Source organism: Diadema antillarum, unplaced genomic scaffold (assembly GCF_040938485.1).
Source record: "Diadema antillarum isolate AM-2024a unplaced genomic scaffold, OU_Dant_1.0 scf00000094, whole genome shotgun sequence".
Taxonomy (NCBI): Eukaryota; Metazoa; Echinodermata; class Echinoidea; order Diadematoida; family Diadematidae; genus Diadema; species Diadema antillarum.
This window is the reverse complement of record NW_027270983.1, coordinates 1,538,933-1,549,347: the sequence shown is the minus strand read 5'-3', so window position 1 is coordinate 1,549,347 and position 10,415 is coordinate 1,538,933. Positions and strand designations below refer to the sequence as shown.

Below are 10,415 nucleotides of genomic sequence, written 5' to 3'. Positions count from 1 at the left end.
AGAGTTACCAGGTTTCCTTCACCTCTGATTTCCGTCGTCTGGATCCTAAGGATGTTGCTACCAGGTTGTTCGGGACCGGCTTCTAGAACGAGACAAGGTAGTAAAAGGGGAAATGGTTAAATATTAATACTGGCCATGGAAAAGCATGCAATAGCGATATGGAAAATGATTATATCAGCAGTTTTGATGTTTACTGTTGGCACCTTATAACACCGATCCGCACAGGGAGGAAGTGGAGGAGGCTGCAGACGAGGCAGTGGCAATGGCAAAGTGGAAGGAGATGCAGGGTGCGGTTCAGGTGGGTCGGAAAGGGGTCGGGTTTCATTAGGGTGTTAGATGGTACAGCAAGCAAGGCAGGAAGGGTAGAAGGGAGTTGGTGGTGGAGGCGGTTAAGGAGAAGGAGAAGGAGTATCGCTTTGCCAAGGCTGTACAGCAGGGAGTGCAGGGAGCATGGACTCGATGGGAAGATGTGGAGCAGAGGAAGGTGTCATGGAATGACCTTTGGCCAATGTCCTCTGGAGCTGTGCGCTTCATGATCAGTTCCACCTTTGATGTTTTGCCTTCTCCAGTAAATCTTCAGAGATGGGGCATTGTGGAGGATGGTAGATGCAGGGTTTGCAACAAGGCGAAGGGTTCACTCGAGCACATTTTGTCAGCATGTGGAGGTCTATTACAGGCCTATACATGGAGGCACAACCAGGTGTTGAAGGAGATGGTGGAGGTGGCGAGGGTGGCAGTGGAGGCAAGGAAGAAGAATGGGACCCTAGGGTGAGGGGAATCCGGTTTGTGAAGGAGGGGGTGAGATGCAGTGTGAGAAGGAAGGGTCAGAGGTATGATGGTGGGGGGATCTTAGCAGCGGGGGATGATTGGGAGGTGCGGGTGGATGAGGGGAACCGTACAGTGCCAGAGGAGGTGGTAGTAACTGCCCTTCGGCCGGACATGGTGCTGGGGGCTAGGTCTGTGCACAGGTTAGCAATGGTGGAGCTAACTGTGCCAGGGAGACAAGGATGGATGAGGCAAGGGAAAGAAATTTGGATAGGTATGCTGAGTTGAGGGAGGAGTGTGAGAAAAGGGGGTGGAGAGCGGAGGTGCATACTGTGGAGGTGGGATGCAGGGGATATGCTGGTCGATCGGTAAGGAGGTGGGTCAGGGGGATGGGAATAGGTGGTAGGGACGGGGAAAGGTGGATCAGGAGAATTTGTGGGGCAGCAGAGACAGGATCTGCATGGATAGTAGGGAAGGCTTGGGGGTGGTGGGAATAGGGGGGTGTAGAGAGAGTGTGTCTGGAGTGAGGAGAGGTGATTGATGCCAAGCGTTTTCCTTTTTTCTCTTGTTTTGTGTTGTTTTGCTTTGTTTTGTTTTGTTTTGTTGTTTTGTCTTTGAAATGCCATGGGGGTGCTGTCAAGGGGAGGTGTACAGCACTTAAATGGCCGAAACACTGGTGATCCCTGGTGTGCTGCTGACGACCCATGGCATTTGCGGAGTTAACATTTTTCCGTTCATTATCTTCCTCTTGGTAGGCCTACTTACTTGTAAGGGCTCAAAATTCATCTCAATTCGCTTGCTTTACATCGAAAAGCTCTGTCAAGAAAATCGCCTAGCTGAGGCATCTTGATGGGATAATAAGTTTGTTTGTTTGTTTGTTTCTTTGTTTGTTTGTTTGAGTATTTCGAAAGTGTGAAATAAAAGTGTGAAATAATAAAAGTCGGTATACCGACTTTGATTCCTGAAGCGCCCTCCCTGCTCTAGTGGGTATGCAGAACGAAGGTGGAACGTAGATAGCTTTGGCCCGATGTATTGTATGTAATCGAATGTAACAAATCACGAAGCCACCACCATCAGGTAATCTCTGAGAATGTATAGTACTTTCGGCGAAGCTTTCTGGCTAGTATTGCGCATTTTGTCATTGTTTAATTGAAATCGTATCATGAAAGCGTTATCTAACACACTTCTGCATGGTATACGAGAACTGTGTTTTGGTTTTAAATTTACACAGTATGTGATCATTTTGGTTTCAGTAATTTTCTAGTTAAAGGTGTCACAACTGCTGTTTAACTTAACTGTAACCCCACGAGAAAGTGGTGTGTTTTTAATTTTGGAGAACGTATTCAACACAGTGAAACTTTACTGCAGATTTACATGAACGATTAAAGGATGCTGAAAACTGCAATTTCTTTCATTGTGGATAGCCACTTTAAATCGGAGAATGAACATAACGTAAACTCTGTGTTTTCTTACTTTACTGTTCGTTCCAAAAAATAATAAGAAGAAAAAAATGGGGTTTTTTTTGGATTTACCTGGCTGTGGGGGACAGTAGGTCTTGGTCATTTCAGTCTCTCCATATTCATTTATACCAGTACACACGACATCGATGCATGTATTGGGTTGAGCGTCTATCGTCACCGTAGGAGAAGCTGAATCGGAAATGACGCTATCGTCGACTGCAATGAGGTACGTGTTGATTGGTGGAAAGGGTTGGTCTTCTGGATCCACGTGACAAGTAATGATGAGACTTGGTTCAGCAGCTTCTTGAGTCTCAAATCCCACATTGATGATTCTTTCTGGTGGCTTATCTGTTGTATAAGATATGATCAGTTGATGAATTGATTACTGTCTAAACCAGGAACCGATCACCAATTGGAAATTAAAATGGATATACCTTAAGTCTGAAAGTTATCGCAGATGAACAGAAAGGGTAGGGGAGGACTTTTACAATACACTTTGCGCTAAGTTTCTAAGACCTCTAGAAAGCATGTGTTACATGGAGTAAACACCAACCGATTATCATGGTTATCATTATACCTAGCAGTAAAGTGTACAATGCCATAACAAAGATATGGTTTTATCAAATGACTACGCTGACTCGGTTTTTATAAAGACAAAAATGGAAAGGAACGTGTAGGTATGGATGTCTGAGCGAGCATGATCAATATGATATCGTTTTATTTAGTTTTTGTAACACTGAAAATATTGCAAGACCAGACCAGAGGAAATTGTATGGAAATTCATAGGCATTTAAGAGTTCCTTAAGTTGTTACTACATAGTTTAACGTGACCTATAGCGGCCTTAGGCCGCAGTGAAAACAGAAAAAGTAAAGACAGAATTGTCGCACTCTTAAAGTGCATATTGTATGAAGACTACCTACCTCGAGGACAGTGTGTTAGCGTGGCTGAGGTCGTTCCTATCCCGTTCGTCGCGGAGCACGTGAGTTCGATGCAGGCGTTGGGGCGTGGTGAGAGGATGGCTGAGCCGGAGCTTGAAGACGATAGAGTTGTAGTCTCAGTCCCGATGGTGTAGGTGTGGAGGTACGGGGACGGCTGATCAGTGAGGTTCACGTGACAGGAGATGACCAGAGTAACCAGGTTATTCTCGCCTTTAATCTCTACAGCATCGATAGATAAGATGTTCTCTCCCGGAGGGGTACCGGGACTTGGAGTGATACATGGAGTGATGGACCGGGGTACATCGACACCACCTGTTTAGTCAGTTCAAATACAGTCAGCACGTTATTCGTTTAAAAGTTCATTGTTATTTAACGGCACAAGGCACATCTTGAAAAGAAAAACAGACATATGGCAGTCTATTATAATAGTGATAACAATAGAACAAAAAACAATTCAAACACACTACAAATAAATGATGATTGTGAGGCTCTTATCCAGTCTTTTGACGCTCATTCATGCAAATGACTGCTTCAAATCTTATTTAGCAATGACATGAATAGCATACGTGTATTTAGGTAATTTAAGTCGAGAACATCGCATGAAAAAGACAAGAATTTGACATTGAATTACGTTTGTTACTACACAAAACGTATTGAAAAGAAAGGAATTGAATGCATGTTTTGTTACGTTCAGAAAGCGTTGGGTTTTTCGCAGAGTAGAAGGAAAGTTATACAGCCATTTCCCTGTTTAGCTGCACGCTTCGCGCGTGAACAGATCATCTAAGTTTGTGTTGATCAAGTTTTACGTCTCCTAGGACTCAGCCTAAAGGAAAAATATGTCAGTATCAAATAGTGAGATACGTAAAGAGATAGATGCAGATTTAGTTATAAACATTCTATTTTGCAATCGCAATTTCAATCGACAGGTGTCAAAGGAGTGGTAAATCTTTGACTACAATAACTGCTTACACCAGCCTTTTAATTTTCATTGCATAATTGCGTTATACTAACACAGCTGTATATACATGTCTGTATGGTCGTGCACATCATGCAGGGAGTGGGGTGGGGGCCATGGATCTGTTGCCCTCCCCCCCCCCCCGATTCTCAAATATTTTGATCAGAATGTCCTGTGTGAAAATACGAATGTCATTATATCGTGTTATATGTCACGGCTCCATGCAATGCCGTTTATTTTGTCATTGCTGGTGAGCGCTATTCACATTCGTATAACAGGCTTTTAGTACACAGTGAAGACGCACAAGCGGAACAGGATGTGACAGAGATCGACCACGATTTGTTCAGTCAAATTTCCCTGAAAAAAGAGGAAAAATCATTCAAAACTGCTTCCAGCGTACTGTATAAAGTGTATAAAATACTGATATTGTGTTTCAATTGGTAATGTTTGTACTGATACCAAATTAAAAAAAAAAATCACCTGTAACTTCCAGAGTGGCAGAGCGCACAACACCATACACATGACACTGAAGTGTATCGCCGTGGTTTGCTGTCGTTGGAGTGAATGTCAATCTACTCGTCATGTCGTAATAAGTGAAGCGATCAATGCCGTAAGTTAGGCCTTCATTCAAGTCTGCGTTGGCAAATATTGCGGCCGCAGCACTCAGATTTCCTATAGATTAAAAAAATGATGCTAACAAACTCAATACATTGGTACATCGGTAAAACGTCTACATCTAACATTATGCGGGAATATCAGCCATTATCACCTGACATATTATCCTGAAGTAGAGACCGTAGTGAAAGTATTAACAGGACGGGGGTGTGGTGATTCTTACTTCTTGGATCTCATTCAGCCTCATCATTTTGACATAAGCACTGGTTTATCATTTTGAGTGTGTCATCATGGATAAAGAAATTTAGTATGCACACCTCAATCGAAAAAAAAAATGTTTTTGATGCTTGGTGTACTGTACACAGTGTACATCCCACTTTTCACTCTTTACAGGAAGAAGAGAAATACTATCAAATGGAATTAGTGCATAGAATCTTGTATGTCAATGTTAGCACTCTTCTTGCTGATAATTATCGGACGATCCAGTCATTGTTATTCATAGTAAACAACACGTTGTATTCAATCGACACAATTCATATGTTAATACACGCCCCCGTGGATTGGAATCGGAGATATTCGCTTTGCATGGGTTACCAGTAGGCCTACTAATCTGAATGTCACTGATGTGGGAAGGTCGAAAACAAATTACGGTAATAATAATAATAATGATAATGATAATAATAATAATAATAATAATAATAATAATAATAATAATAACAATGAAATAGTAATGATAATAATGTATGCAATGGTTGGACTAGTGATGATAATTACGGGTCTGCTAGAAATTGCAATGACTACTCGCATTACGAAAATGTAAGTTCAATTTGATAAATGCTTAGTGTCAAAATGGCGATGTCTGTAGACAAAAAAGTCAGGTAAACTATAAGTTTCAACAATGAAGAATATATATGCCATTGATTAATCAACATTTCCTTGATTTTGTCGCGAGAAGAATATCAATAAGGAAATGTAATGTTTTCTGGTGAGCTAATGATAGTCAACAGAGTGATGGTGGGTATGATGGCTGCGGATTCGTGATACTGTCACGTATAGAAAGATCCATCAGAGCAAAAACACTAACGAAGGAAACAGCACCCTTGCTTTCGAAGCAAAAGACTGCAGTATGCCTCCTCCCAAAAAATACAATGTGACTGTTCCCATTGATAACTTTTAAAACAAATTAACAGGGGCGGATCCAGGAATTCTGTAAAGGGGGTGGTGGGTGTGACTAATATTTCTGGTGCCACTTGCGGGTTTCATTTCATTTTTTTCCTTTTATTTCTTTTGTTTTTAACGAAAAATAAAGGGGGAGGGCGTGTGCCGGTTGCACCCCCCTCTGGATCCGCCACTGAATTAACAATCCCAATGTTATGTCAGGGTATAAGTGCTACCTACACTTTGCAGAAAACCCCATTTAACTTGGTTCAGTGGTCAAGGAGAAATGTGAATCTTTGTAAAGCATGTCATGGGTCTGTTTCTTCCACGCTTAGCACTTGGGTGCTCTTGGCATCCATAGAAATATGAATGAAATATTTTTCTCATAACCGACAGGGCAACTAACAAATGAATTCGAATTTTGTGCATAACATATTATCAATAGATAAACATATAAATATGCAAATACGTCAATACTTTTATTCATGATCATCTTGATAGAAAACAGAAAAAAAATTGAAGAAAACCAAAAATCAGAAAGAATTCAATCCACTATTCCATGAGTAAATGATTTGATATTTTTCTTTTATCGTTTATTTTCAAACCTTATCAACGTTTGAAATTTTCAGAAATCTGCTTTCTCTTTGATGAAATTGATTATTCATTTTGTTGATTAAAAATGAAAAGAATCTAGCAATCTCTCATTCATTCGTAAAGCGTGAACACAACATAGACAACGAGTCTCCTTACAAAACTTAGAGGGTAGGGACTTCTAATAAACTTTGAAAAGATTTCCATTTCTCTGTGACCACTGAAGCACAACGAATGGAGTTTCCTATAACATTTATGTAAATGTTATATTGTAGTTTCATACCCTGAATTGCATTTTGATTGAATTTCTATTTTCAAAGTTATTATCGCAGAAAGTCCGATTGCATTATTTTTTTTATGGGGGGGGGGGGAACATTATACGGTTTGTTACAGACTGAAATAAACTCACGTTCTCCGGCACATCTTACACCCACATCATCGTCGTGCCCACAGCTGGAGGTATAGCCCGATGCGTAGCATCCCCACGGCCCTCTGTAGCACTCTAGGAGCGAATTTTTATCCGATGTGGGGCAGTAAATTCCACTGTCTAACCAAATAGGGCCTGATCCTTGTCCGAAGTGGGCATTGTGATGGACCGAGGCGGCGGATGAGTAGCCAAGCTGTCGGCACACCGCGTTCCCTTCCTCAGTACCCCAACCATTGTCACACGCCGTGCCCCAGATTCCGTCACACAGTATCTCCACTCGGCCTTCATGCTCGTCAGAACCTCCGACAAGTCTCACTGAAAAACAATGACAAATATTGGAGAAGACAGTGTTTGCAATATCAAAGAGCACGAATGACAAGTCGAAATTTCAGATTCCATTGCAACGGATAATTCCAAATCAAACGAAATCAAATCAAATCGAATCAAATCTAATCAAGTCGAATCGAATCGAGTCGAGTCGAATCAAATCAATTAAATGAGGTTACAACGAAATTCCGCGGCTGTTGGGACAGTAATATATTCAAGACGCAGTCGGAACTGCACATTTTGTGAAATCAGATATTGCTTTGTAATTCTTTGCAGCAAGAATATGAATACAGAAACTAAATCATATCCCAATTCTGAATCATTTAAAACACGGGGAAAAAAACCCTGAAAACGCTCACAATGACATTAACGCCGCTTTCACCAGCAATATCTTATATCGATATGATGTAAACTATAACGAATGATTTCACTTCTAATGATCTGACAAGTTTAGAGTCAGTATTTGTTTTGCTTTGTTCTTTCTCTTTGTTTTTTTTGTAGATATTGTTGATTTCTTGTATTTTGTTGGATTTGTTGAAGCGCTTTGAGTCTGTATAAGGCGTTATATGAATACGTATTATCATTATTGTTGTTATTATTATTATTATTGTTATTATTATCATCATCATCATCATTATTATTATCATTATCATCATTATCATTATCATCATAAACACTGAATAGCACTCTATGAAGTGGATTAATTATCAACAAGATTACCAGATTTTTGTCTTCGACATGATGTCATTACGGCCAATATATTCAAGGTATGTACGCTACAATTAACGAGACGAAGCTCATTTTGTATTAAACATTTGAAAAGTTTGAGGAGAATCAGTCTTTTATTACAAAGAGGAGTTATGAGAAGCAAATTTGCCGTTGAAACGCAGTTCCAGGTTTACGCAATTCTAATAAACAAGTAGTTTATAGACCCGATGAAACAAAGACTGAGGCTGAAACGGCTGACATGGTCGAGTATACCTACATTAAATTGAACATTATGATTTTCATCTAAGAGCTCATCATTATCTGAGCGAATAGGGAAAATATCGCATGTCAATACCTTGGGTTCAGTATTCGTATAGATATAGGACTTCTTTTCCAAACGCATATGCACTTCTTGTAAGAAATACTTGCTTTGCAAATTATTGGGATAATCTGAACCTATTTTATAAAGTAATTGTAACTTAATGCAGTGTTAGATATCGACAGCAGAATACTTCGTGAGTGCATGACTTGCGCTTTCAGAATAACATGAACAAATTCATTTGAAAACGCTGAATTCAATAAAAAATAAATTCTGCTTTGTAATCAAAGTTACTTACCTCATGTTTTGTAACGTGAATAGGTGGAACAGATGTATCAACAGACATGCAAATACACGATCAAAACTTCCAGGGACTAAGGGACAAGCAAAGCCAACAATCAACTGGTTCGCTAATGTGCTACTCTGGTTCTTTGGAAGGAATCCATATTTTTCGCTGTACTCACCAGTTCTACCATCGCACGGCCGCGAGCAGTGACTTCCTCGGAAATTGTGATTCCAATAATACTAATGTTGCCGCTGAACGACTGTTGCCATCTGCAAAATTAGTGTTTATCAATCGTTCTTCTTTCACTCCCTTTTTGCTCAGAATATTGAAGCAGTGTGTTCAAGAAATTATCAATAAACCTTCAACTTTATCTTTTGGACAATAACATCTCATATTATAACCTTGCTTTCGTTATGCACCTAATCTCTATATCATAAGAGGGACAGTTGTTCATAAAAAACACATTTCAGGGAATATTGTCGCTTCCGTCGTTCACAGAGAAAAACAAACGAAGTAACAAAAGTAATAAACAAGGAATTCAAAAGTGAAACAACTTCACAATGCGTTATACTCCCACTGGTTAATGCCGTAGAGAAAATGTGTCTAAAACTTAGTGATCTATGGCATTCTTTAATTATTACCACTTTTATTGATAAAAAATTCATATCTTTGACAGAAATAATTTAGGGTGTTTGTCAAATTTCTCTCACAAAATCGGAGCAATACGATCGAAACTCAGCAGCAATATTGCCTTTTACTACAAAAATGACCCATAATAACCAGTCATGGCTGTCAATGCCACATAATGAACAGGAATGAGTATTTTGAGTTGAGACATAACTCACACACAAACCTATGGGGTCCCAGGGCAGAAAAAAACTCCTTATTTTGAATAGATTTATTCTTTTACATAACTCACATCAATTCATATCCGACTAAATAGGTAATAATCACAAAATAGGTATTGTCATCTTTCTACCACTTCTTTTCAAAACATCAAAGTCGAAGACAGAAAGATTTGCCGGCATCGCTAGGTATCCCTTAGAGAGTACGCTGATAAAAGAACATTATCTTCCTTTTGCTACGTGTAGGATACGTGGTGATAATTGTCCTTTATCGACACCCTTTTCACGACAGAGCATCATGACTTATTGTTACCTCAAACACGTCGGTATTTCATCCAATGGCACTATATATCACAGAACACCAACTTTGGCCTTCGTTTTCACAAACTAAACGAGGTTTCACAGAGGAAAAATAGAGAACATGTCTAATATTACTGAATTATTAAACCGGGTATACTGCATGAGGCTTTAGCGAAGTAAGAGACAAAAATGCAGGATATTTCGTCCTTTTTAGCGTCACACAAAGGGTTTTCATATTAACCACTCTTAAAAGGGAAGCGTTTACTAATTCGCATTGAGTTGTTGTACTTACTGGGGAGTTAATGTCTTATTTGCTCTTCTACACTAACGAAAACACATCCGACATTGGTATGTAACTTACGGACAGCATCCGGCAACGTTAGAGCATGACGAAAAACTCTGAGCTCTTAAGGGTGATCAAGTCCAGTTTATTGCTTACAAAAGCTTCCTGTCTTGACTGTTATGATCGTTTTGGTTTATTAATGTCACGTTAAATATGCGATGATGATTGGGAAGTGATTATGGCATAGTCAAAAATTCCTTCGTTTCATCCTAAGTATAGTCGTATGTAGACCGTTGTCAGTGGAAACTGTTGTGTCTTTTAACTCCCGATGGTGACCTTGGTTGCATGTCTCGTAAAATCTGAAGATTTGACGGTAATTATCCCTGATATCAAAATTTTGAATTGTCAGTAAGAGTCTTTGTACTTATATCTTGCTT

The 10,415-nt window shown here is 39.7% G+C and overlaps 1 long non-coding RNA gene across 1 annotated transcript; it reads right to left on the bottom strand.

Moving 5' to 3' along the window:
* Positions 1 to 3,323: 3,323 nt before the first annotated feature.
* Positions 3,324 to 6,938, bottom strand: LOC139718411 (uncharacterized). The gene is made up of 3 exons (XR_011710033.1): positions 6,893 to 6,938; positions 4,600 to 4,791; positions 3,324 to 3,476 (listed from the first exon to the last, which is right to left on the bottom strand). It is a non-coding gene; the product is annotated as an uncharacterized lncRNA (long non-coding RNA).
* Positions 6,939 to 10,415: the final 3,477 nt, after the last annotated feature.